The following is a 25,054-nucleotide window of genomic DNA, read 5'->3' on the forward strand; positions in this document are numbered from 1 at the left end:
TTCCAACCCCAGGGCTGTGATTCTCCTCCCTCCTCCTGTTTGGGGGCATGGAAAGCTGTCCCTGAGGTGTGCTGGGATTAGGATCCCAAGCAGGGAGCTTCTCCTGCATCCTGGGAAGTGGCACAGGGGGTTCTGCCCCTGGCTGCAGCAGATACAAGCAGGGCAGGGAGAGGCTCTGGGGCCTGAGCACCCCCAGCTCCACCTCTGGGAAGGTGTTTTGTACCTGGCAGCCCAAAATCTCTTCCAGTTAAATCCAAAACCCTACTCAGCAGCACCTGCCAGTTCCCCAAAATGTAAATTTTCCAGGCAGACGATATTGATATGCACTGACACTCCACAGGGGACTGGGGGAGTTGGGAATTTGCCAGAAATAGGCAGCTCTTACTTCTGCTTAAAACACACTTTTCATCTCACATTCAATTATCAAGCACAGAATGTATTTTTAGCAGCTGGCATTAGGAGAGCGCTGTCACTTTTGTTCCAGCCTGACTTGAAAGTTGTGTTTATGGGAAGACTTGGAAGAGTTTGTGCCTGTTCCTGTCCCAAAAATGGGAAACAGGAGCAAGGAGAGGCTTGGCAGGTGTCACTAGACCCCCCCCCAAAATAAAAGAAATCCATGCTGAGCGTGGTTCAGGGAACTGGGGCTGGGTGCAGAGCTGGCAGAGATGACAGAGATGCAGAAAATGAGGCAGCAGAGGAAGATGATGTTGACAGTGACATTTTTAACAGGATATCAGCACTCAGGATTCAGGGACCTTCCTGCCCCTGTTGCAGCAGCAGGAAGATGAAGCAGTTTGGAAGAAATCTGTCAGAAAGACACGGCTCTAATCCCTCCCTTGGTGCTCCCCATCCTCCTGACACCCAGTGCCACCACGCCTCAGCCCTCCCCTCACCACGGGGGTCTCACCTGGGGCTCTGCCTTGCAGGAGATGGATGCCACAAGGCTGTTGGGGGAGGCAGAGGAAGTTGTTAAAGCCTCTTGTTTCCCTCTCCCTTTCACAATGCACCTTTTATTCCGCTGGAAATATGAACCATCCCGGTAAATGCTCAGGATTAGATTGGAAAGAAAGAAAACAAAAGGCAGCGGTTGCCTGGGTTAGGAGCGTTTGGAGCTGCCGTTGTAGCGAGTCCCTGCTTCTTGCCAGGTGTTTTGTTGAGTTCAAGTAAAACATCAAAGTCCATTATCTTCCCTGCCTTGCCCTCAGCTCCTCGAGCCAGCGCACAGCACAAAATTAATTTGGTTTATTCCAGCACACGCAACAGCCGCCTATCTTCCCGACTCCCTGGCTGGAAGGAAACAAATTTCCTCCTTAAGCACTTTCCACTTGACCTGCTCTTTTCTCCACGGAGAAAATTGAGGTCAGGGAGCTGCTGTTGTGCAGTGGCTGCCGTTCTCCTGATGCTCCGTGGCCAACAGGGTCCCTGCCCTGCTGCTGCTGTTGGCTCCAGATCTCCTAGCTGGGGCTCCTGCCTGCTCCCTGCTCCCATGAGACCCTGGCAGATTTAGGAAGGCAAGGGCTTCATTTCCCACTTGGTCCAATTATTTTTTTAAGCCTCTCCTGTGCTGCTGGAGAGGTTATATCTGGTGAGGCCTGGAAATGAAAAGAGAGCTGTGGTGGGGGCAGAGCTGCCAGGAGGTGTCCATGACTCCAGCCTCCCATTAACAGGCAGATGTTTGTGGGCTGCACTGAGCTGGAAATGCAACAGGAGAGGGATTTGTCTCCACCTTTCTTTCCTCCCTTTTTATTTCTTAGGAAAGTCAGCACCCACCTCTGAGTCTCCCCACGCCCCCCTTGCCTGGGGGTAAGAGTGCTTGGAGCCATGGGATGGGGATGGGTGGCCACTTCCAGCCTGTGGGACAGATCCTCAGCTTTCCTACCTGCTGGATCAGCACTGCCAGGGATCTGGTACTGACTCCCAGAGCTGCTTGCCACGAGAAGCAGAGCAGAACCTCTGAGCCCCTCCCCAGTGTCCCCACACAGGGACACGGGATATGACCATGCCAGCTCCGGATGCCCGGATTCTCCTGGCGCTGCCACAGGGATTCCCAGCACCACTGACACCACCCACCCACCCTCACCTGCATCCCAGTGCTGCCCAGCAGGGCCAGGAAGGCAGGGAAAGGAGGTCAGAGCTGTCTCTCAGGCACAGCTCTGACAGGCAGCTCATCACCCACTGAGTGACAGCAGCTCCCACGGCTCCAGCCCAGCCTGCTCCATCAGGGAGCACCGTGTCCCCTCAAGCTCCTGCAGACCTGTGTGAGCACTGGTTTTGGAGGATGGGCCAGAGACTTCTGCCTGCCAGAGCAATCCTCCTTTTCTTACAGCTTCCAGCTCAGGGTGATGGTGAGAGGGAAGTGGAGCTCCAGCTCCAAGGGCTGAGGGTGCAGAGGCTGGATCTCTGAAATGTGAGAAGGAAGCATGTGGGAGGGACCCACATTGTGTGTGGCACCTGCCCTGCTTGCAGTCATCCCACTCCATCCTGAAGGGATGAAGGGAAGTCCACAGATGTGGATGGAGGCACTCTTTGGGTCTTCAGTCTCAGGGGGAAGAGTTTGGCCTTGGTAAGGAAAGGGTCCCAGCGCTGCGTTTCCTTCACCCACCTCGGATGGATTCATCAGGAGATGAACAACCAGTGTCCCCCCGGCTCTGTGGAGGGACAGCAGGGCCACTGTGGGAGCCCACAGGGCACCAGGATGGCTCTGACAGGCAGAGCCAGGAGTTTCTCTGGTATCTGTTGCTTCAGGACCTTGTTAATGTGGATATGCAAATCCCTGGAGCTCGGCAGCGCCGGTGCCAGCTGTGCACCTCTAGTGACTGCGGAGCTGCAGGCTCAGCACTCCCCTTACTCCTTGATTACCATTTATTTACTTCAGGGAGGAGCCTGGAGAATCAAAACAAGGCCAAAGTCCTGGGCAAAATCCCCACAGGTTAGGTCCATCCTGAGAGAGCTCCCGAGAGCTGTGGAATTGTGTGGGGTTAGTGGGGTGTCCTGGCAAGGAGTTGGACTCTGATTGTCCTTGATCCTCATGGAACCTTCCAGCTCTGGCTATTGTATAATTCCATGGTTCCCTTTGGAAATGGGCAAGATCCACCCCTTCCCAACTGATACACGGAGAGGGGGAAACTGGAATATCATGATTTCAGTGTAAGAGGGAAATATGGATGACCAAGGATGCATCAAGCTGAAGGCAGCAGACTTCCTGCCCACTCCTTGGGTGATGGTGCTGCATTTCACCTGTTCCCAAATAAACTGCTGTATTTCTGAGGTATCAGTAAGCCCAGCTTTCCCTAATTCCCACATCTGATTACTGATTTCCAGGGAAAACCTCCTGCCTTGCCAGTACCCGGAGTAAGACACAGTGAATAATTCCCCAAAAATAATTTTCGTGACAAACGCAGCCTTTTCTCTCTGCTCCTGGAGCACACACGAACTAACTGCGGTTTCTTTGAGCTGGAAACCATTCCACACCTCGGCTGGTGATTTCCAGCGTTTGCTTTTCGCAGTGTGAGCCGATTTTGAGGAGACATCTCCCGCCAGGTGACTGTGGGTTGTTCTCCTTGCCTTCCTTTCTCTGCTGTCACGGCAAAACAAACCCACCTAGAGAAGCGATGCCAGGGAAGCAGCTGCCAAATAGTTGCTGTCTGAACTCTGAAGGATTTGCTGAGGCCACCGCACTCGAAGCCTCCCCAGTCGCACAAAGGCCGTGCTGCCAAAGGCTAATAAAGATGCCTAAGTGGTGAGTGCATTATAATTACCTATCAGCTCGTTTGCAAAAGCACCGGCAGTTAAAAGGCAGCAAATGAAACGATGCCGGCCTTCCTCGGCTTCCCACCTAATGAACAAACACATTGCCCATGGCAAGCTCACAGGAACAGATCTTTCATTACGATAAAAGAGTCTTAACCTTGACCAGCCGCTCCGCTCTGCCTTCCTGGCAGTTGTTCCACAGCTCAAATAGTTTGTTTTCCAGCCCTTTGATTCCCACAAAACGCTACAAAATCAAGCATCTCTTATTCAGTAGATGCACACGAGGGCTTTTTTTTTTTTTTTTTTTAAATATTTCTTCAGATCTTCCTTGCGCAGTTTAGAGCAGAAAGTGTCTGGCATAAATTCCTGATTGCATTATTAATGTGGAAAAGGGAACATCTGAAGTTAATCTATTCCACTAATGGGTGCTATATAATACATTAAGTCAGGTTAAGCGTGTGATATAATAAAGATCTGCTGGGTGAGATATTCTGAGATTACTGATTTAAGCATAATGGTTATTTTGGTCAATGGTTATAGATTTTTAATAGAATTCCCATCTCAGTGCTGGCTGAAAGGGGAGGGAATCATGTTCTGGACCACAATGAAACAACCCCTTGTAACAGTCTCGGAGCAGTTTTGGGGCACCACGATACGGAAACAGGCTAGAGCATCCAAAGGAGGGATACCAGGATGGGGAAGGGTCTGGAGGGGCCACAACAAGGAGCAGCTGAGGGCACTTGGTCTGTTCATCTGGAGCACAGGAGACTCAGGGCAGAGCTCATCCCAACCCACAACTTCCTCCCAAAGGGCTGCTCCAGTCTCTGCTCTCTGGGACCAGAGACAGCACCCAGAGAGTGCCTGGGGCTGTGTCAGGGAGGTTTAGGTTGGATTTCAGGGAAAGGTTCTTCCCCCAGAGGGTGTCAGCCACTGCCCAGGCTCCCCAGGGAATGGGCAGAGCCCCAAGGCTGCCAGAGCTCCAGCAGGATCTGGACAACACTCTCAGGGATGCACAGGGTGGGATTGTTGGGGTGTCTGTGCAGGACTGGATGATCCCTGTAGGTCTCTTCCAGCTCAGAATATTCTATGAATATTAACACTTCTGTATTCCCCAGAACAAGTTCCCAGGCTATTTCTAAAATCTTTGTATTAAGAGAATAAAAATGAGAATTCAAGCATCTGACCAAAGTGATAAGAATTTCTTGGTGCTCATATCACTCAATTTTAATGTCAGCTTAGAAGGTGGGTAAGTCTACAGGCTGGTCTTTAATTCACCATGAAAAGGAATTTACAAGGAAAAGGAGTATACAAAGAAATGTATCAGCTGTGCTTTATGACTTTTTTTTCCCCTTTTTCTGTCTAGATCAACAAAACTGAATATATTTCACCCTGGAGACAGAGCCTCCTCCTGGATTCCATAGGGATGAATAAGGAGATCCATTTCAAGGTCTCCACAGGCAGCAGGATTGCCCTGAACACTGCTGCACCTCCCATTTCTCCTGCCACAAAAGCACAAGGTATCAGCTCACTTCAAACCAAAGGGAAAAAAATTTAATGGGATGCTTGGAGAAAAACTTTTCTCCAATTCTACATTCCTTGGGGATTTCCTAGGGAAAAAAAATCAAACCCATTTTAAGGCAGGGTGAAACCCCCCGTGGGCTTCCTGAACAATGCAGGGAACGTTGGGTTCATTTTGTGCTGAATTTCCCTGTGTGGATCCTGATCCTTAATTCAGCAGAGCTGAGGAGGGATGGATGTGTACAAAGCCAGGGATCCTTGGGTTCACTTTTTGGTCATTCCTGCCAAATGCAGAGCTCCCACCCTCTCCCAGGCTGGAATATTGATAGGGATGAGCTGGGAGAAGCTGAGGGTTCAGCTCTGCCCTCTGCACCCTCCTCTGGCAGAACAAACCCATGAGGGGACCAGAGGGACACAGAGGGGAGCTCTGGGAAAAGGGCCCAGAGCCCTGGGCTGGCTGTAGGAGGGAGGGAATCCCTGTCTGGGATTGCCCAGGATTGCCACACACCTTCCACCATCCCAGGGTGCTCCAAGTCCTGTCCAGCCTGGCCTTGGACACTTCCAGGGATCCAGGGGCAGCCACAGCTTCTCTGGGCACCCTGTGCCAGGGCCTCACCCCCCTCACAGGGAAGAATTCCTTCCCAATATTCCATCTAAATCTACCCTCCTTCATCTTAGAGCCATTCCCCTCATCCTGTCACTCCAGGACTGTGTCCACATTCTCTCTCCATGTCTCCTGCTGGCTCCTTCAGGTACTGGAGGGCCACAGTGAGGTCACCCCAGAGCTTCTCTGTTCCAGGCTGAGCACTCCCAGCTCTGCCAGAGCTGCTCCATCCCTCTGCTCATCCTGGTGCCTCCTCTGGACTCTCTCCAGCAGCTCCAGGTCCTTCCTGTGCTGGGCCCCAGGGCTGGGGTAGCTCTGCAGGTGGGGTCTCACCTGAGCAGGGCAGAGGGGCACAATCCCAATCCCTTTCCTGCTGCCCACCCTGGGATCAGCCCAGGGCACATTTCCTTGTTTAAGGATAATATACTCAGAAATAACATAAAAAAAGTGATTTATATATGAATTACCAGTTTTTACTAGGCCGCCTGTAAAGCCTGTGAAAGAAGTCATAAAACGTATCCAAATCAGCAGGAATTTGTTAAGACACTGAGGGCAGAACTCTCTGAATTTACACATCTCCCTGGAAGTCAGGCATCTGGAATAATCAGTGATTTGCAGACAAATCCATGGTTCAGGAGCTGTGGAAAGGCACCTCATATGTATTTTTATTCACAGACAAAGGTCCTTAACCACCCATGGCAGCTCCAGCTCTGTTCCTGCCACGGAGTGGGATCTCCAAAATCGTTGTTTGCCTTTCTGTGCTGTGTTGCCCCTGTGTATCTGTGTGTCAGTGTCTAACAGGGCTCCAGGAGAGCTGGAGAGGGACTTGTGACAAGGACATGGACTGACAGGATGGCTTTAAACTGCAAGGGGATGTCAGGATTAGAGATAAGGAACAAATCCTTCTTGTGAGGGTGCTGAAGCCCTGGCTGAGCCCTGGCCCAGCTGAGGCTGCCCCTGGATCCCAGGAAGTGTCCAAGAGTAGGTTGGACAGTGGAAATGTCCCTGCCCAGGGCTGGGACTGGATGGGCTTTAAGGCCCCTTCCCACCCAAACCATTCTGGGATTCTCTGATTTGGTCTCAGGGCTGGTCTGTCAACCTCCCTGCCCCATGTGGGGCTGTCATGACAGAGAGCCACTGCTCCAAGAATTCCTGCAGGCTCTCTCTCACCTCTTTTGGAGGAAGGAGGAAAGGGGAAAGATCCACCTTGGCAGAGACCCTCTGTCCTGAGACAGCTCCAGTGCTACCAGCTGGTGTTTGGAGCTGGTGGTGAGTCTCAGTCCTGCCTGCTCAGCCATGAGTAGCTCCAGCCAAAAGCTGGCAGACTTCCCAACAGTGCCTGCAGAAGGTCACTGGCAGTCCCTGCTCAGAGCTGCTGTCCTTGCCCCACCAGATGTCCCTCCCAGGAGACGGTGGAGCACAGATTTGGGAGCCTGGAGGTGGAACACTGAGCCCTGCTCCAAGCCTGGGGTGAGTGGGTCCAACTCCATGCTCTCTCCACAAGTTGAGTCCATTTAAAAGCTCTCCTGGACACCAGCACCACCAACCTTCTGCTTGGAGCTTAAATCCTATTTCTCAGAGATGTTTGCAGGAGCTGAGCCCCTTCTCCCACCCAGGCTGGGGCTCACAAGGGAAACCTCTCCAAGCCTGTGCCCAGACTGCCAGCGTGGTGCTCCCTGGGATAATCACTGGCACAATTTGTGAGCAGGGAGGAGGGCACCTTCCGTGGCAGGATCATGTGGGATACTGTCTGCTCCAGTGATAGCACTTACTGGAGAGGGCTTGAGCTGGATCAGCAGCAGTTTTCATTTTGGATTTGCAACCTGTAAAGTAAACCGGACCTGGTTTGTGTTGGATTTAGAGCCGATGGAGAAAATCCCCCCCAGGCACTGAAAACCAGAAAGAGCCAAAGGAAAAGAGCTCGGGATCAAAAGGATGAAAGGAAATCAGCAGCCCACACCCATCTCTTGGGCCAGCCCCCGTGCCCTGGGAGGTGGTGCCGGTGCCTCTGAAGGATGCGCTGTCCTGGGGCCGGTGCTGACATTCCGGGCTTGCCGAGCTCCCCTGCCCAGCTCATCCCTCACCCGGGACGTGTTTACAGGGCGCTGACAGCCCGCTCTGGGAGGTGATTGATACTGATTGGAATTGTTATGCAAATACACTTCCCTACTCTCTTGCCTATAGATTCTCCCCCGGTTGTGACAGCGGCCCTTTTCTCCAGGGATTTTTCATCCTGTTTTTTTTTTTTTTTTTTTAATAAGTCCAGGTGAGCTGGACTCTGTGGCCTCAAACATCCTCAAATAGAGCAAATAATGTGACAAACGCTGAGGATGAATCTTTATCAGTTCCAGGCAACAGAAATGTCTCTTTTACTTTCTGTGTTCTCACCTCGCATGTTCCTTTGCAAGGATCTGTCACCCTCTGTTGACAGAGACAATTTTCAAAGGTATCAGAGCAACATAAAGGCTCCAAGTGCTGCCTCTAAAGTCAAATCTGGGTTTTCCACAAACATGGGCTTGTTACAAAGTGCAACACCACCAGGAAAGTGTTGACTGAAGTCCAACTGAATCCCTAAGGATGCATCCTTAGGCTGAGGTGGGAGAAAGGCACTGTAAAGGAAAATTTGGAACAGCTCATGCCTAGAGATAGGGGTCCAGACTGTCCCTGTACCTCATGAAAAACACCTGAATAACACCAAAATGTCATGGTCTGGTGTCCTTGACAGCTGCCTGACTGCATAAAGACATTATAAATAATGTTTAAAATTTGGGAGATATTCCTGCACTACACTTTGCCACTTCTGCCTGCTCAGAGCAGGAGCCAAGAGAAGTCCTTTGGTCAGGAATGAAGAGCTTTGCTCATATTCATGAGGAACCTTTTAATTTAAGCCCAACTTTTGAGTTGGATGGAAACCCAAACATTGCAGATTAGGTTTGACTGGCACTGAGACTGAATACCAGAATGGTTTGGGGTGGAAGGGAATTTAAAGCCCATCCAGTCCCACCCCCTGCCATGGGCAGGGACACATTCCACTATCCCAGGCTGCTCCAAGCCCTGTCCAGCCTGGCCTTGGACACTTCCAGGGATCCAGGGGCAGCCACAGCTTCTCTGGGCACCCTGTGCCAGGGTCTCATCACCCTCACAGGGAAGGATTCCATTTAGCTACAGCCAAGGAGGAACTGAAGCAAGCACTGGAGCAGTTGGACTCCAGGGAGCAGCTCCAGCTGGTGACACCCAAACATGTTGTTCCCTGGAAGACCCCAGAGCAATTTCTGACAGCTGTGGAAGGCAGTGCTTGGAGGATGATTGCTCTTAAACATCCCTAATCTCTGGTGACACCACTGGAAGCAGGTGGGCTTTGGCTTGAAAGTGTATGGATGCCACTGGCCATGAGCATGGAAGCATCTCACTCAGTCTGAAACCCCAGAGTGCCAATTCCCTGTCACAACTTCAGGCTTCAGGAAGTCTGGGAAAGTCCCTGTGTGTGCTGGTCCACTGGAACCTGCTGTGCAAGGAGGTTTGGAGTCCCCATCCCTGGAGGTGTCCCAGGAACCCCTGGACATGGCACTCAGAGCTCTGGGCTGGGTGACAAGGTGGGGATCAGACACAGGCTGGACTCGGTGATCTTGGAGGGCTTTTCCAGCCTCAATGATCCCAGGATTCTGTGGTGTCTCCTACTTCCCCTGCTGTCTCCAGTGCTCTCCTCAGCCCCCTGTGACCTTCACAGAGCTGCACAAACACAGCAATGCCTTGAGCTGTCTGCAGACCCAACAGCAAAAAACATTTGGGGTGCTTGAGAAGGGCAGCCACGAGACCCAGCAGGAGCCACTGGATCAGCCCTGTGCCTACAATTCCCATCGATCCACTCCTGCCTCTGCTCTTTAATCAGGCACCTTGTAAGGGTGGGAAGGGACATTTACAGCCACACTCCTTCTCCTCCCAAACAATCAATGGTTATTAAGTGCATCTTTGGGCTGGGGAGGCGAGGAGAGAGACAGCAAGAATTCACATTGCTCATCAACCCGGAGAGACTTCATTTTCTATTAGGGCTGATAAACAAGCTGGGAAAATAAATCAGTTACCTGCTGCTGCCTGACAGGCATCACCAAGGAGCTCCTCGGAATGTGACACGGTGGGGCTGGGCTCCCTGTTCTGCTGGGGTGAGGCAGCAGCACTGACAGCTCCCCAAAGGGCTTCTGGGCTCCTTTTTTGTGGAGTGAAACGCTGGGAGCCTGGTCTGCTATGGAAACATCCAGAGAAAGTATCAGAGGAGAGGAGAGTAGTGAAAAAGAAGGGAAGGGAAGATTAAAAAAGAAGGGAGAGAGAAGAGAAGGAGAGGAGAAGGAGAAGGAGAGGGAGAGGGAGAGGGAGAGGGAGAGGGAGAAGGAGAAGGAGAGGGAGAGGGAGAAGGAGAAGGAGAAGGAGAAGGAGAAGGAGAAGGAGAAGGAGAAGGAGAAGGAGAAGAGAGAAGAGTCCTACTACATCAGGAAACATCTGGGACTACAAAGGGCCATGGAGTGGTTCAAGCCAGTCAAGGAAGACAGCACAGGCAGCTCCTCCCTCACCTCAGAGCAGGTGGGAAGGGATTTAAATCTGGGCCCTTTGTCCTGGTTGTTCAGTGAGTCCAATCAGGAGACAATAACAAGCTCCAGGACTTTCAGTTTCAGGCTGTCACAGGATGGATCAAGGTGCTGAGTTCCTGGGAACACATTTTCCCTGTTTCCCTGTCAGAGCTCCAACAGAGAAAATGCTGTAAGACAACCTGGCTCCGGATCCATGTCACCCATCCGTGGGAGCATGGAACAAATAGGAGCCTCTTGTTAATGGGAAATTGCAAATGCTCCATTACCCACCCCCTTATTCACATATTTCTCCTGCCTTTTGACTCCAGGCAAGCCTGCAGCTCTGAAAGGAAATTTTCAGAAATATCAAGAATGTCCCTTAATCACTGCAATAATAAATCATCCCTTGTAACAGGGGAACTTCAGTCTGACCAAAAAATGGAGGTTTAGGAAAACTACTGAATTATTCATGCCTTCTGTTCCTGTGCCAGAGAACAGAGTTACATTAGGATAATGAAAATTCCAAAGAATTTGCAGGATTTGCTGGGATAAGGAGATGCTACAAATCAGTGTTGGTAAAACCTGCAGGAATAACCAGGCCTGGGCCAGCCAGCACATGGAGTGAATGCATGGTAGGAAGCACCTCTGCATCTCCAAACTCTGCCATCACAAGGCAGGAGAAATGGAAAACTGACTCTGGGAGCACTGAGCGAGGCAAAATAAAGGAATTGGCAGCAAGGAGAGCTCCAAAATCCAGTTCCTGCCCTGTCCTCAGACGTGGAGCAGCCTGTGACCAGCAAATCCCAGAATCCTAGCATGGTTTGGGTGGAAAAAAGCTCATTCAGTTCCACCCTCTTCCATGGGCAGGGACACCTCCCACTATCCCAAGTTGCTCCAAGCCCTGTCCAGCCTGGCCTTGGACACTTCCAGGGATCCAGGGGCAGCCACAGCTGCTCTGGGCACCCTGTGCCAGGGCCTCAGCACCCTCACAGCCAAGAATCTTCTCCCAATATCCAGTCTAAACCTGTCCTTAGCCATTGTGAAGTCACTGCCCCTTGCCCTATCCAAATCCCATTTTTCCCCTCCCAACACTGCACACATGGGTTAATTCCCAAGTGCTGGGTTTGCAATCCACTATCAGTGGAGTAAAAGAAAAGGCACTAAATATGGTTAGAAAATTCCTCATCTGTCCTGGTTTCAGGTGCTGTAATGAAGATGCAGGACCTTTCAGCTCAATTCAATCAGCCCCATTCACCAGGCACCTTATGATCCATTAGCTCAGCCCCTCCAAATTTGATTGCAGCGTGTTTTGATTCCAATCAATTGTTTGCAGCTCTTCTCCATTGATTTCCATGGACTCACATTATTCTGCTGAGGCTTCAGATAAACTTGGGGGTTTGGACCAGGACAGGAGCACCTCATGGCAGGTGGCTGGGCTGGACCAGCTCTGCCCAGAACAGGGCCAGCACCACCCTGCTCCCAGCAGACCAAGGCAAGGTGACAGTTCCAGCTCTGAGATTTTTCCAAACCGTGTTCCCTGTCCCATGGCTTCAGGGAGAGCTCAGAACTGCAGCAGGATCAGAGGAAAGCTCGTCCATAAAATGTTGGGGAACAAGAGGAAGTTTTTTACAGTGAGAAAAGTCAGCCATTGGAATAATCTCCCCAGGGAAGTGGTGGAATCCCCAGCTTTGGACACTTTTAGCTGGAGAAGAAGCTGGGTCATCTTGTCTAGACTCTGCTTTTGCTGAGAGGTTGGACCAGATGATGTTCGAGGTCCCTTCCAACACATTATTCCATGATTCCAGGAACTGTGAGCTAACCTGGTGTGACAGAGGGAAGAAACACTCACAGAGGAGTCTTCAGGTTCTTTTTTAGAGTCACAAACTCTGTGGGATGAAGAACCAGAACTAAACCAGAATTTTACTCAATCCTAAGCTACTGATCTGATTACTGGTCTAAAAGCTCTAAGGGAAAAAAAGGTCTGAATTGGGGACAGCCACTGGAGAAAGCTCTAAAAACTGGGGAATTTGTCTCCCGGCACACTGGTCTGTGTCTCCAGCTGTGAGAACTTCTGGCTGGACAAGTGGCACATGGAATCCAGACAGGAAAGGACCTGCTGTCCCCAGGGAGGGCTCTCACTCCTCTCTCACTGACACTTTCTCCAGTTTAATTGACAGGGAATATTTCCTTGTGCACTCTCCCAAGCTGGCCCAGCTCATGCAGAAATGACACCCATCCAAGCAGGACGAGGCAGGAGACTCTCCCTGAGCTTTGTCACAAAATCAGGGCAGTGGAACAAACCCACAGAGGATCTTTCCAACTCAGTGGAAAGGTTGCTGTCAAAACCCCAGCGCTGTGTTTTCCCAGGAAGCAAGCCTGAAATGCAGGCAGTGGCCTGGGGAGATTTTGGTGGAAATCCCAGGTGGGAGCAATGGAAAAATCAGCTGCCACTTTCCTCTGGAATGACGAAAAGTTGACAAGGGTGACATTTGAAACTCTGGTGACTTTTCTGAAGCTCGATAAGCAGAGCAGAGGAAAATCCCTGAGCCATGGCACAGAGGGATGTCCCTGTGCACTGCCCTGCAGGGAAAGGGACGTCCAGTTTACAGCCCACACTGGGATCCCCAGTCCCACCAGAGTGCCTCAGGTTCCACACCCACCTCGGGAAGCAGGCACTGCAGGACATGATGTGTTCTCCTCATGCCCACCTGAGCTCCTGAGAGATGATTCCCTGCGTGTGACTGGGGGGGGGAAGGAAGTCTGAGAGAGCAGGAAAACCTTCCCGGCAGTGCTGCTGCTTAATGGAGTGCGAATGAATTGGACAGCACTCCTGCTAATGTGTCAGGATTATGCTTAGCAGTGGGAATGACCTTGTTGAAGCTAAAAAATGAACACATTCACAGCTCCACGAGCAGGAGCTGCTGGATGCTCCATGCAGATCCTCAGCGCTGCTGTTCTGATGCTGATTCCAGGGGGGTGGGTGGAATTCTCCTCTGGCTCCTGCCCCAGTGCTCTCGAAGAATGGGGCCTTTTGTGGAGGGATTGAGAGCATTTAGGGATCTGCTTTTCCTTTTGCATGCTGTGTTCTAAGGTAGAAAGGCTGAGAAGGCCTGGGAGAGAGAGGAGGATGACCCTAGACCCCCTTCCAATGCCTTAAAGGGCTCCAAGAGAGCTGGAGAGGGACTTTGGAGAAGGGATGGAGGGATGGGATGAGGGGAAATGGCTTACCATTGCCAGAGGGGAGGGTTAGATGGGATATTGGGAAGAGATTCCTCCCTGTGAGGGTGCTGAGGCCCTGGCACAGGGTGCCCAGAGAAGCTGTGGCTGCCCCTGGATCCCTGGGAGTGTCCAAGGCCAGGCTGGACAGGGCTTGGAGCAACCTGGGATAGCAGAAGGCCCATGGAAGTGGATGAGCTTCAAGGTCCCTTCCAACACAAACTATGCTGGGATTCTCTAATTTTAACTCTGGCCTTGTAAGAAAGCATCAGGCATAACAATATGGAGTTCCAGGGTTGCATGTGCACTAAATTAAGCCTAGGAACTAATGGGAATGGGTCTGACTCCTAAACAGCTCACTGGCTTCAGCTCCAGGTGTGCTCATCAATCTCCAACGTGCTGAAGAAAAACTGCAGTGAAGCAGCTACGAATGGAGTTAACTGAAAAATAAAATAAATCCATGTGGTTCCTGGGAATCCTCCACGTACAGGAGGTCATGGCCTGTGCAGTCCCCTGACAGCACAGACACAGCTCAAATTAGACATTTATTTAGTGTGCATTTACAACATGTGATTAACCTCGTGTATTTAGATTTTTTTCATGTTGGCTTTTGAAAAGAGTCTCTTAGGAAGAAGAAAAGCAAGAGGGATAAAACTGCTGAAATTCATGTTTTACTCTTAGTCTTTGAGCAAAACCTTTCACTCAACTCTGCCTATTTTTAAATACTTTCAAGCAAAGGGTTTATTTCAAGACACTGTCCTGAATGGTCTGTGTACTGGCACTGGGAAGTATAAGCATGGAAGAAAGCTTGGAAAAGGTGGAAAAAGGATCAGCATATAAACCATTATTGTGGGAGAGGGTAAAAAGGAAGGTGAATCCCAAAACTGAGTCAGGACACGTTGGCTTGCTCAGACTCAAACTCTACCTGTGTCCATCTACTCTCCCAGCTGATAAAAACCTTCCCATGTCCATGCTGAAAATCCCAGAGTCCCAGAATCACTGAGGCTGGAAAAGATGGCCAAGGTGATCAAGTCCAACCTGTGACAGACCCTGACCTTGTCACCAGCCCAGAGCACTGAGTGCCACATCCAGTTTTCCCTGAACTTCTCCAGGGATGGGGACTTCACCACCTCCCAGTGCCTGACCACCCTTTCCATTAAGAAATTCCTCCTGATGTCCAACCTGACCCTCCCCTTGAGGCTGTTCCCTCCTGTGCTGTGCAGGGGGAAGAAGGTGCCCCAGCACCATTTGTGCTGCCTTGATGCAAGAGGCAAGACAAGCCCCCAAATGACCACTCCCAGCAGGAACTGCCATTCCCATCAGGCGTTCCTGCAAGGCCTGTGTCCTGCAGGAAGAAAGCACCTTTCTGTCTAAAGCAGGAACAGGGTTTAAGACACAGGAGAGCACTAAAATTAGGAAGGGTGGGAAGACTGAGGGTTTTTTTCTCCTTCTCTTTTCCTCCCTAATGTCAGGAGGAAATGATTTAAAAATTATTATTATTGATTATTATAAATTAATGGGAGAAATTTATCAGCAGAAAGGCCACCTGGTGCTGGCTGGAATAAGATCCTCTCACCAGGAGCAGGAGGCTGCTGCCTCTGTGCCCCTTGCCCAGAGGAGCTCCCATGCATCCAAACGCCGAGACTTTCCTGCAGCTTAAGCAGGATTGATTTATGCCCCCTCCACAGTGCTCTCTGGATGCTCAGAATCCATTTGTGTCCCTAACAAGTGCTCCTCGGAGCTGTGTTATTTCAGAAGGACTTTCCAATGCCCTGGCACATTCCCGCTTTTGTGCGATAACGGATTTGTCAGCGGAATCGCCTGGCTATCAAAACAATAAAAGCCAACTGGCAAGGTGACATTTTGGGAGAATTTGGTTCCCTCTTTGTGGGTTCCTCTCACTTTGTTTTCCATGTGATTTCTTCTCTCTGCCTCTCTTTGGAAGGTCAGTGCAGCGGGGGAAGGAAGTTGGTGTTAAAAGGAAAAACTTGATTTGATTTGGAGCAGACTTGGAGCTGCTCAGGAAGATTCCTGACAGGGGGACGGAGGATCAGTCATTTCTGAAGGTGTAGTGCAAACATGAATCCCTTAAACAACATGTTGGACTCCTGCTCTTCCTCGGGAAGCACTTGGATGGTGGATATAATCTCTGAATTTCCAGAGACTTTTCATTGAGTCTCTCCACTCCTTTGCTCACAACAACATAACACAACACTTGCAATTAATTATGGATGCACCCGAGTCCAGACATGAGCTCATGCTGTTGGCTTGGCAAAGCAACTTAATTAATAAATAACGATGATGATGATGAATAAAGATGGGAATAAACAAAGAGGGCTCCATATGAGGGATGAAGCATGAAGTATTCATGCACCAGGCTGTCAACAGACTCGTTCTGCTGAGCCCACCTCTCTTGACAGCACTTCAGCACTTTCCAACCACCCCCAAGCTCCTGGTGGTTCCAGGATTAGATCTGGATCCAGACAGGAATTCATCAGCTATGACACCAGAAAAGAGTTTGACTCAGGATCCTTGGATCAACAGTCCATAAAAACTGGGCAACTGGGCCAACTCCTGCCATGAATGGCACTGACACCAAGACAGGAGCTGGAGTCACCAACTGCCACATTCCCCCAGACACTTTCATACAGGCATGGAACCAGCAAGGTTGGAAAAGACCTCCAAGATCTTCCAGTCCAAACTTAGAATTAAAGTTCCGCTTATAAGGAATCTTCTTCAGAATTGTTTAGGTTGGAAAAGCCCTCCAAGATCCCCGAGTCCAACTGCTCCCCAGCACTGACCCATGTGCCCAAGTGCCACATCCACATGGCTTTTAAAGCCCTCCAGGAATGGGGATCCCACCACTGCCCTGGGCAGCTATGACAGAGCTGGACAGCCCTTCTGGAGAAGAAATCTTCCCAATGTCCAATCTGACCCTCCCCTGGCACAACTTGAGGCTGTTTCCTCTCATCTTGTCCCCATTCCCTGGGAGCAGAGCCTAACCATCCCCGGCTGTCCCCTCCTGTCAGGGAGTTGTGCAGAGCCACAAGGTCCCCCCTGAGCCTCCTTTTCTCCAGGCTGAGCCCCTTTCCCAGCTCCCTCAGCCACTCCTGGTGCTCCAGCCCCTTTCCCAGCTCTATTCCCTTCCCTGGACACACTCCAGTCCTTCCCTGTCTTTCTCAGAGTGGGGAGAAATTCCAGAGAGTTCTGTTTGTACCAAACCCTGGGCCCAGATCCAGGCTGTGCCCTCCACTCTTTTGATGGATCAACACATTCCAACACTGGCAAGCTCCAGGTTTGGAGGAAGCCATATCTGAAAGGCTCCTGACCAACTCCAAGGACATCCCAACCACCCTGTCCTCCCAAACCACACTCACACTCCTCTTCTCTGTCCCCACTCAGCTCTCCTTGGCAATGGGATGCTATTCCACCCCACCATTCCCAGGAAGAGTGGGCAGGGCTCACACCATGGGTGACACAGAGCAGGGAATGGGCAGAAGCTCTGCCAGGCTCAGGGCACTGAAAGAGGCCCTGAGTGTCCTGAAGGGATTTATTTTAGAGCACGCCACATTAACCACCAGTAAAGAAGAATCAGAGGCTCCTGCTGCTCATTCCTCTCTGGCCTCCAGACTCCAGCTCCTTGTTATATTGGTACAGAGGTATCGACCTGAATGGGAGTGATTGATGAGGGAAAACACTGAGCTTAACTGAGCTCTGCTTCCCTTCAAAACAGGACTTGCAGCAGGAGCTCCCATTCTGAGGTGTCTCTTAGAAGGACAGAACCCCACTGCACTTTGCCCATTCATGAAGGTAATCTGAGAGGGACAAGGTGTTTTCCCTTCAAAGATGAGGCAACACTCACTGCATCCTTCGTGGAGACTTTCAGCTGGAAATTCAGCATCTGGGGATGCAAGCCTCAGCTTGCAAAACCAATGGCATAAGGACAACCAGGCTAAATGCTGAAATCACAGGAAAAAGCCTACCAGGTGAGAAGCTTGCAGCTGGAAATGACTGCAGTTCCCTCCTTTTTAATGTTTTTCACCGTCACCACTGTTGTCAGTCATTGTTAGGCATTAAATTGCATAAAACACAAGCCCTTGGAAACAAACATCAGTGCTTATCAGCCTATGTCAAAAGTCAATTTTTTCTTTACAGCAATTTCGCCTGGAAATTACTTCTGGGGAGCTGCTCACTGCAGCTCAGCCCTGGGCTCCAGAGGCACAGGGACAGGAGCCACCCTCTTCTCCCCTCTCCTCAGATCCTGCAGGTTGGCTTTATTACCATGGAATGGGTTGGGAGGGACCTAAAAGTTCATCCCATTCCATCCCCTGCCCCTTCCACTAGACCAGGTTTTTCCATGCCCTGTCCAAGCTGGTCTTCATTTAAAAAGAAAAATCTCCTGTCAGGTTTGACTTTTAAAGTAAAAGGCTTAGGACAGGTCATTTGTGAGGTCTAAATTACAGAATTAGCACCTACAGTCACAGGCATGGGGGAATGAAAGATCTTAGGGGATTTATACTGTTAATAAACCCCTGGGAGAGTGTGCCTGACAAACAGCTTGTGAATTAACCTAATAAACAACCACTGGTCATTGATAAATTGCATCTGGGCTGAAATTGAGGGAGTAGGGATGGGTTGAGCTGCCTCCTGCCTATGGAATTACGATGGACATTACTCCTTTATGATATCAGCATCCACTGCCTGGGACACACGAGCTGTGGGTCACTTGCAAGGTGCTGGGTTTCCACCATCTCTGTGTGGTCCAGTTTACATCACCTCCTCACAGAGCTCAGGAGATGGAAAACCCAGACCAAACTTTTCCCTTCAGCTTGGACAGAGATGGAGATGAAGCATTTCCAAAATGGAAGAAAAGGTGGTAATGTTGAAATACAGCATCATTATGTGGAGCTGACTTTTATTCAAGCTCCAGAAAGTGCTGCCTTAAATGCAGTGAGAGGTTGGAAAGGTCTGGGTGAGCAGGTTCATGTTAATAGGACCATGGAAATGTTTGGGTGGGAAGGGACCTTAAATCTCATCCAGTCCCACCCCCTGCCATGGGCAGGAACAACTTCCACCACCCCAGGCTGCTCCAAGCCCCATCCAACCTGGCCTTGGACACTTCCAGGATGCTGAGAGCTGCATCCAGGTATTTAAAATGCTGAAAGGGAGTGCTGAGGAGGGGAGTTCTCCAGGTTTGCCTGCAGCCTGCTCCAGGTGTGGCAGAGCACCTCCTTTCCCTGCCCATCCAACAGCCCCCCTCTGGCAGTGGAGGGCAAAGGAAACCTTTGGATAACAATTCCAGACAGGAAGCAATGTGTGAGGACACACATTATTAGCCCCACTCCAGAAAACTGAGGTCACTTAGCCACTGTCCCAAAGCTTAACCTTGACCTTATGACCACTGGCTCCAGCTGCAAACCCTAAATGGGATATTTTGGAAGCACCCTGTAACCCTTCCCTCCTCACTGTGCAGACATGGAGCAGCAGGCCATTCAAAAACTAAACACTCCTGATTAATAGAATATGCACTATACACTTGGTTTTCTGGCTGCTGCTGCCTTCCTGCCCTCAAAGCCAAACCCCAGATAGCCTTTAGTCCTTCCCACAGAAGGTAAAGAAATGCCCTGTACTAGCCAACAACCTCCTGGCAACCTCAGGGTCTCAGTTTTTGGCAGAACAACCCAACTATAACACTTTCAAGGTGAAAACCTCAGAGGATAAGCAGGGCTGTTGTCCCTTTGTGGTTGTTGAATACACCCCAAAAACCCACAACACCACCCAAAAACCCCCTTACAGAAGAACTTTTTGGCCTAAGGATTCAGGATGATCCACAGGTCTATTTGCCCTGGCCTTGGCTCCTTGATCTGATGCTGTCTGTCCATGTGACCTTGAGGAAACCACTTAGTGCCTGATAATTAGAGACTCTTTAACTGATTATTAGAGATTCTTAAACTCATAAAAGTGTTACGAGATGGCCAAGGTGGGGTGGGGGTGGAAGAGCCTCCAGAAGTACGTAAACCAGATTGATTTGAAAATCAATGTGATGCTTTCAAAAAATGAAATGCCTTTGATCCTCTGGCAGCCTCGCCACATCTCCTGGATCCCTGTCTGTAACAGCAGAAGCCAAGGAGCAAGCAGGAGACTTCATTCTGCTTGGAATTTTCATTAAATTCATAAAGTAGTCCCTGAGCTGAAGGAGAATGGCATTGTCCCTGCAGTGACCCCTCAGCAGGAGGGAAGAAGGGGTTGCACAGACCCAAGGCACACTTGCAGAAGCACCTCTGCATCTTTTCCCCACCACGGGTACAAGCAGAGCCCACCCCTAAAGGTTGTGCCACCTGCTCTGCCCAAATCATACCTCGCTGCCAATAGTCTTAATTAAAAATATTAATGCTGGGAAAGTGTGCCTGGAAAGCCTGCAGCTCCATTCTGCTGTCCCTCCAACTGCTGGGTAATTGCAATAATTCCTGTGTCTCGGGGAGGATCACTCCCCAGGGCCTGCCTTCCCGTGCCTCCAAGTGCAAAATGCTTTATTATTCCAGTCCAAACTTTAATTCTATTTTCCAGGCTGGCTCTGCCACCAAGGTGGTACCACTTCATTAGGAAGAGGGAGAATGGATGTCAGGCAGAACCCATTATGTGCTGGGAACAGGGCCATGCACTGGAGCTGCTGCTGGGCTGCTCATCCAGGAGCTTCCCACGTGCTGGAAGGGGAGGGGAGGGAGCAGAGGGCACACATCTCCCTTCCTGGCAAAGGCCTGCCCTGGCAGCAGGAGATGGAGCAGGACATTTCCCAGCAGCAGGCTCTCCCTCCTCCTCCTCTTCCAGGAGCAGCAAGGAACATGCAAAGGAGCAAAGAGGAGAAAATCAGGCTCCCAAATGCAGAGGTTGGGGAAATGCTGAGGAAAATGCTGCTCCTGCCCACTGGAAAAAGGGGGCTGAGCTATTCCACATGGGAATAACTCCAATGGAGGAACCACCATGAGGAGGAGAGAGGAGATGCACATGCATCAGACCTTTAGCTTCCTGCTTGTGTAAGAAACAGAGTCCTCCTTGCTGCCACGCGAGGTCAGGATCTCAGCTGGGATAAACCAGGATGTTTATCCTTAATTCTCTCCAAAACACCTCTGAAAACAACCCAAACCTACTCCTGCTTCCCAAATGCCTCTTCCCCACAAAACATTAACCCCAGTGATGGGTGGGAGTGTGATATGCAGAAATATTTGAGACTTTTGAACTATGGAAGCATATGGAAAAGCAAACTAATGGGATCACTTCCCTTAATGCAACTTTTTAATTCTGAGTGTGTCCTCTGTCTCTGATCCATCTTTTCCCATTGTGTCCTGCTCACAACTCACATCAGAAAAACAGAACATGCCACTGGGTGTTTTTCCTTGGCCTTTCCACCAGGAACCCCAGGGCAGTCAGGGAGACCCAGCCCCGGCAGGGATCTCCCCACTTCATAGAACCCCAGGATGGTTTGGGTCAGAAGGGACTTTAAACACCATCTCATTCCATCCAGGCCATGGCAGGGACACTTTTCCCTATCCCAGGATGGTCCAAGCCCAATCCAACCCAGCCTTGGACAATTCTAGGGGTCCAGGGGCAGCCACAGCTTCTCTGGTTTGGGTGTTGTCACTCCAGACAGCCCCATTCCCACCTGCACAGGAGCCAGGGAAACATCCAGCCCTAAGGACAAGCTGATTTTCCCTCTGACAGTGCTGCGGCACTTGCAGGAGAGCACTCCCAGCCACAACACACAAACAAATAGCTGATAGCCCAAATTAATCCCCGTTCTCACCCAGCCCGTGCAAGCCAAGCCCTCGGTGCTCTCCGGCGGGGTGAGTTAATCTCCACACTGCCAGCAGATCTGCCTGACTCCTGCCAGGATGTGACAAGCCCCGGTGCCAGCGCCATCCTTCCCAGCAGAGCATCCGCAGCCGGCATTGCTGTCACGTCGCTCGGTGATGAGGCTGTGATGAGCACCCCAGGAGCAGTCCTGATAAAGTTCCCCTATTCACGGGAACTTTTGTCTGCTTTATTACATTAGGCATTCCTCGGAGACGGGCGGGGAGAGCAGGAATGATTAGCGCTGCATTTGCAAACACGTATTCCTGAGTGCAAAGTGATTGCAGAGTTTGGGCCCCTCTAGCTCTAGGAAAAGCTGGGTTTAGCTCCACGAGGAAATATGCAACAGCAGTGTAGGGTATGGAAAACCTCATTCCCTATCCTTCATAATGTAGTGGGGTAAGAATTGTAGTGAAAGGGCTTTTTCCACACTGGAGAAATTTTTTATCCCAAAGGTTCTGAATTTTTCACAGAGATGTGAAAATGTTTGGGGGCAGCAATTGCTCAGCAAAATGTTGCCTTATGGTACAAGAACCTCCCACCAAGAAGAGTCACACAGAATCCCAGGATGGGTCAGGCTGGAAGGGACCACAGTGAATCCATCTGCTCCAGCAGGGCCACCCCAGAGCCCATGGCACACATTGTGTGCAGACAGCTCTGGGATATCCCCAGGGAGGGAGACTCCACACCCTCTCTGGGATCTGTCACTGCACCCAGGGACAGCCAGGGCTGAGGGCCCCTCTCCAGGCTGAGCAGCCCCAGCTCCCTCAGCCTTTCCTGGGCACGGAGATGCTCCAGGTCCTTCCTCCACAGCCTCTGCAGGCCCAGCTCCAGCAGCCTCGTGTCTCAACAGAAATTAATTCCTGCACATTGGCAATGCTTTCCCTCAGGAAAATTTCTTTCCTTGTGAAGATCCAATGTAGCACTGCTCTGTGACAAAAGCCACCGACTCTGCCTGATCCCGAGGCAAAACATCCAATCTGTGCCGTTTGTATTAACTCATTACATCCAACACAAATCCCTTTCTCCCCGAGTACCTTAAGGAGAAGCATTTCTGGTCTGAAGAATCAGCTTTGCAATGTATCTCCAGGAGCTATTTTCTCTACAGACTGCAGCTGGAAAATTGTGCAGTCCTCACCTCACCCACAGGCTGGCAGTGGGTGATGCCCATGGGCTCCCTCAGGAGACAGGCTCACAGAGCCCTGAGAGCACAGCAGGAAAAGCTGGAATGGGAATGTGAGAGCAGCTTCTGTGGCTCTTCTCAGCAGGGCCAGCAGCTCCCAGAGCTGTCCCCACAGGCTGACTTTCTCAGCAGAAGCAGCAAGGCCATGCCACATCCACAGAGCTGTGTCTTTGATCTTCAAGATCCTATGAGTACCAAGCTTGGGATTTGCATTTTTCAGGAGCAGAGGTACAACAGCTCCAGATGCTTCTTAATCCCTTCATGTTACAGCTGTAAAAATGCAGGTGAGCTCCTTAAGCGAGCCCTAAAAAGGCTGGAAAGCCTGACAGAAATCTTGTTAGCCCCGAAGGTCCAAGTGCCCAGGTCCAGGATATTGTTTTCCCATTCCACTGGCTCTGCACCAGGGTTATATTTTTATTTATATTTAATGCACAAGCAAAGTAGGCTGCATGTTGCTAAAACACCCCACTTTGAGGAGGCTGCAAAAAGAGGGAGAATCCAGCTTCCCTTTGAATATTCTTCTAATGGAAGAGGAAACAATTGTGGCTTCCATTTGTTCCCCTTTAGTGCAAAGGCCTTTGCAGCCCACTGTGAGCAAGACCCTGCAGGTACTGTAATATCCAGGTCCTTGATCCCCTTTCAGCAACTGGAATTTAATCTCTGCATTTCAAACATAGCCCAGACCTGCTCAGTATTCCAGGGATGGCAACAGGACCTTGGGAGCAGCAGCCCTTAGGAACAGGAAACAAGGACAACACAACAGCTCTTTTCTATGGAAGAAGTTATTTCCAACATCCCTGCTGTGGCTTTGGGGGTTCCAACCCTTGGGCTGTGGTTGGGGGACCTTGGAAGCAGCTCCCACCGATCCCCGAGGCAGCCGCCAGCATTTCGCAAGATGAATTTACAAACCATCCATCACCAGCAATCCCAACCATTTAATTAGACCCAAATTACTTTAGGTCTTCGAAAACATCACAAATCTTGCTGGAAAAGATCCCGTGCATGTGCACGGGCTTGCCAGCAAGGAATTGTTTCCTCCTGCCAAAAGTGCGGGAGCGCAGCATTCCCGGCCCCGGCGGCGGGCGGGCAAAGCCAGCGGAAGATTCCAGCGCCTGCCTGGACCGGAGCCTGCGGGAAAAGGGAGTGACAGCCTTCATCCTCCTCCAGCAGAATCCTCTGGAGCAGAATCCTCTTCCCAGCACGCTCCCCGCAGCCTCTGCGCTCTTTTCCGTAGCCTTGCCGGGAGGTTTCTGCTCCTGGCCGGGAGAGCAGCAAAGGCAGCGCAACTTACTCAGTGCCTCAGCCAGAAACACAACAAAGCACCGGGGGCTCCCTGATCTGTTCCAGACCCGGCTCAGCCCCGTGCCAGAGAGCACAGATCCATGAATCCCGCACGGCAGGAGCTCCTCCTGCATCCCCGCTGGGTGGGCTCCGAGCGGCCGCTCCCGGCGGGCTCGGTCCAGCCCAGCCTGGGAACAGCTGCGGGGCTGGGGAGAACGGCCCGATGAGACACCGGGGCTGCTGGAACAATTAACAGAAACCCGAGCCCAGTGGGAACAGGGCTGATGGAGGGATTATTCCCTGGCGAGTCGTGCTACAGGCAGGATTGATCTGAAAGCTGTGCTGGGATGGTGCAGGCAAATCTGGCTCCCAAAGAACCACTCCAGGCACCCCCAGGGTGAGGTTTACAGAGGGGTGTGTGGCCCTGTGTGTGACACACGTGTCACTCATGGGCAGGACTCTGCTCCTCCCTGCCCAGGGCAGACCTTTGTAAGTCCCGGTGCTGTGAAAGCCATGATGGTTAAAAGCACCCCCAGCTTTATATGTGTTTTTTTTTCAGGAAAATAAAAGAATAATAAAGCACCCCAAAGGTGTCAAGACACCCAGAAAGTTGTTCATGAGATGATACAGGAAGATAAACCAAGAGGCAAATGCTCCATCCTCTGCCTTGGAAGAAAATGAGAGGTGCTGCATTATCCCATCTTGCCAATTGCTGTGGCTGCTCACCCCTGGAAGTGTTCCAGGCCAGGTTGGATGGAGCTTGGAGCAAGCTGGGTTAGTGGAAGGTGTCCCTGCCCATGCCAGGGGATGGGACTGGATGAGATTTAAGGTTCCCTGCAACCCAAATCCATCTGTGTTTCCATGCAGCCCTGGATAAATAGAGAGAAAGCAGGCGAGGCCCTTGGGAATGAGGGATGGGCTTGAATCCATATCACAACTCCTACTATGGTATTTGGTTTGTCCAACAGGATAAAAAAAGGCCAGGAAGACACAGGTGTGGAGACCCAAAGCTGGCTCCAGAGGACCTGGAAGCACAGCAGATGCTGAGAGACAGCTCATGTCCCTAACTGGATTAACCCAGGCAGAGCTGAG

This window comes from Serinus canaria, chromosome 9, assembly GCF_022539315.1.
Source record: "Serinus canaria isolate serCan28SL12 chromosome 9, serCan2020, whole genome shotgun sequence".
NCBI classification, from domain to species: Eukaryota; Metazoa; Chordata; class Aves; order Passeriformes; family Fringillidae; genus Serinus; species Serinus canaria.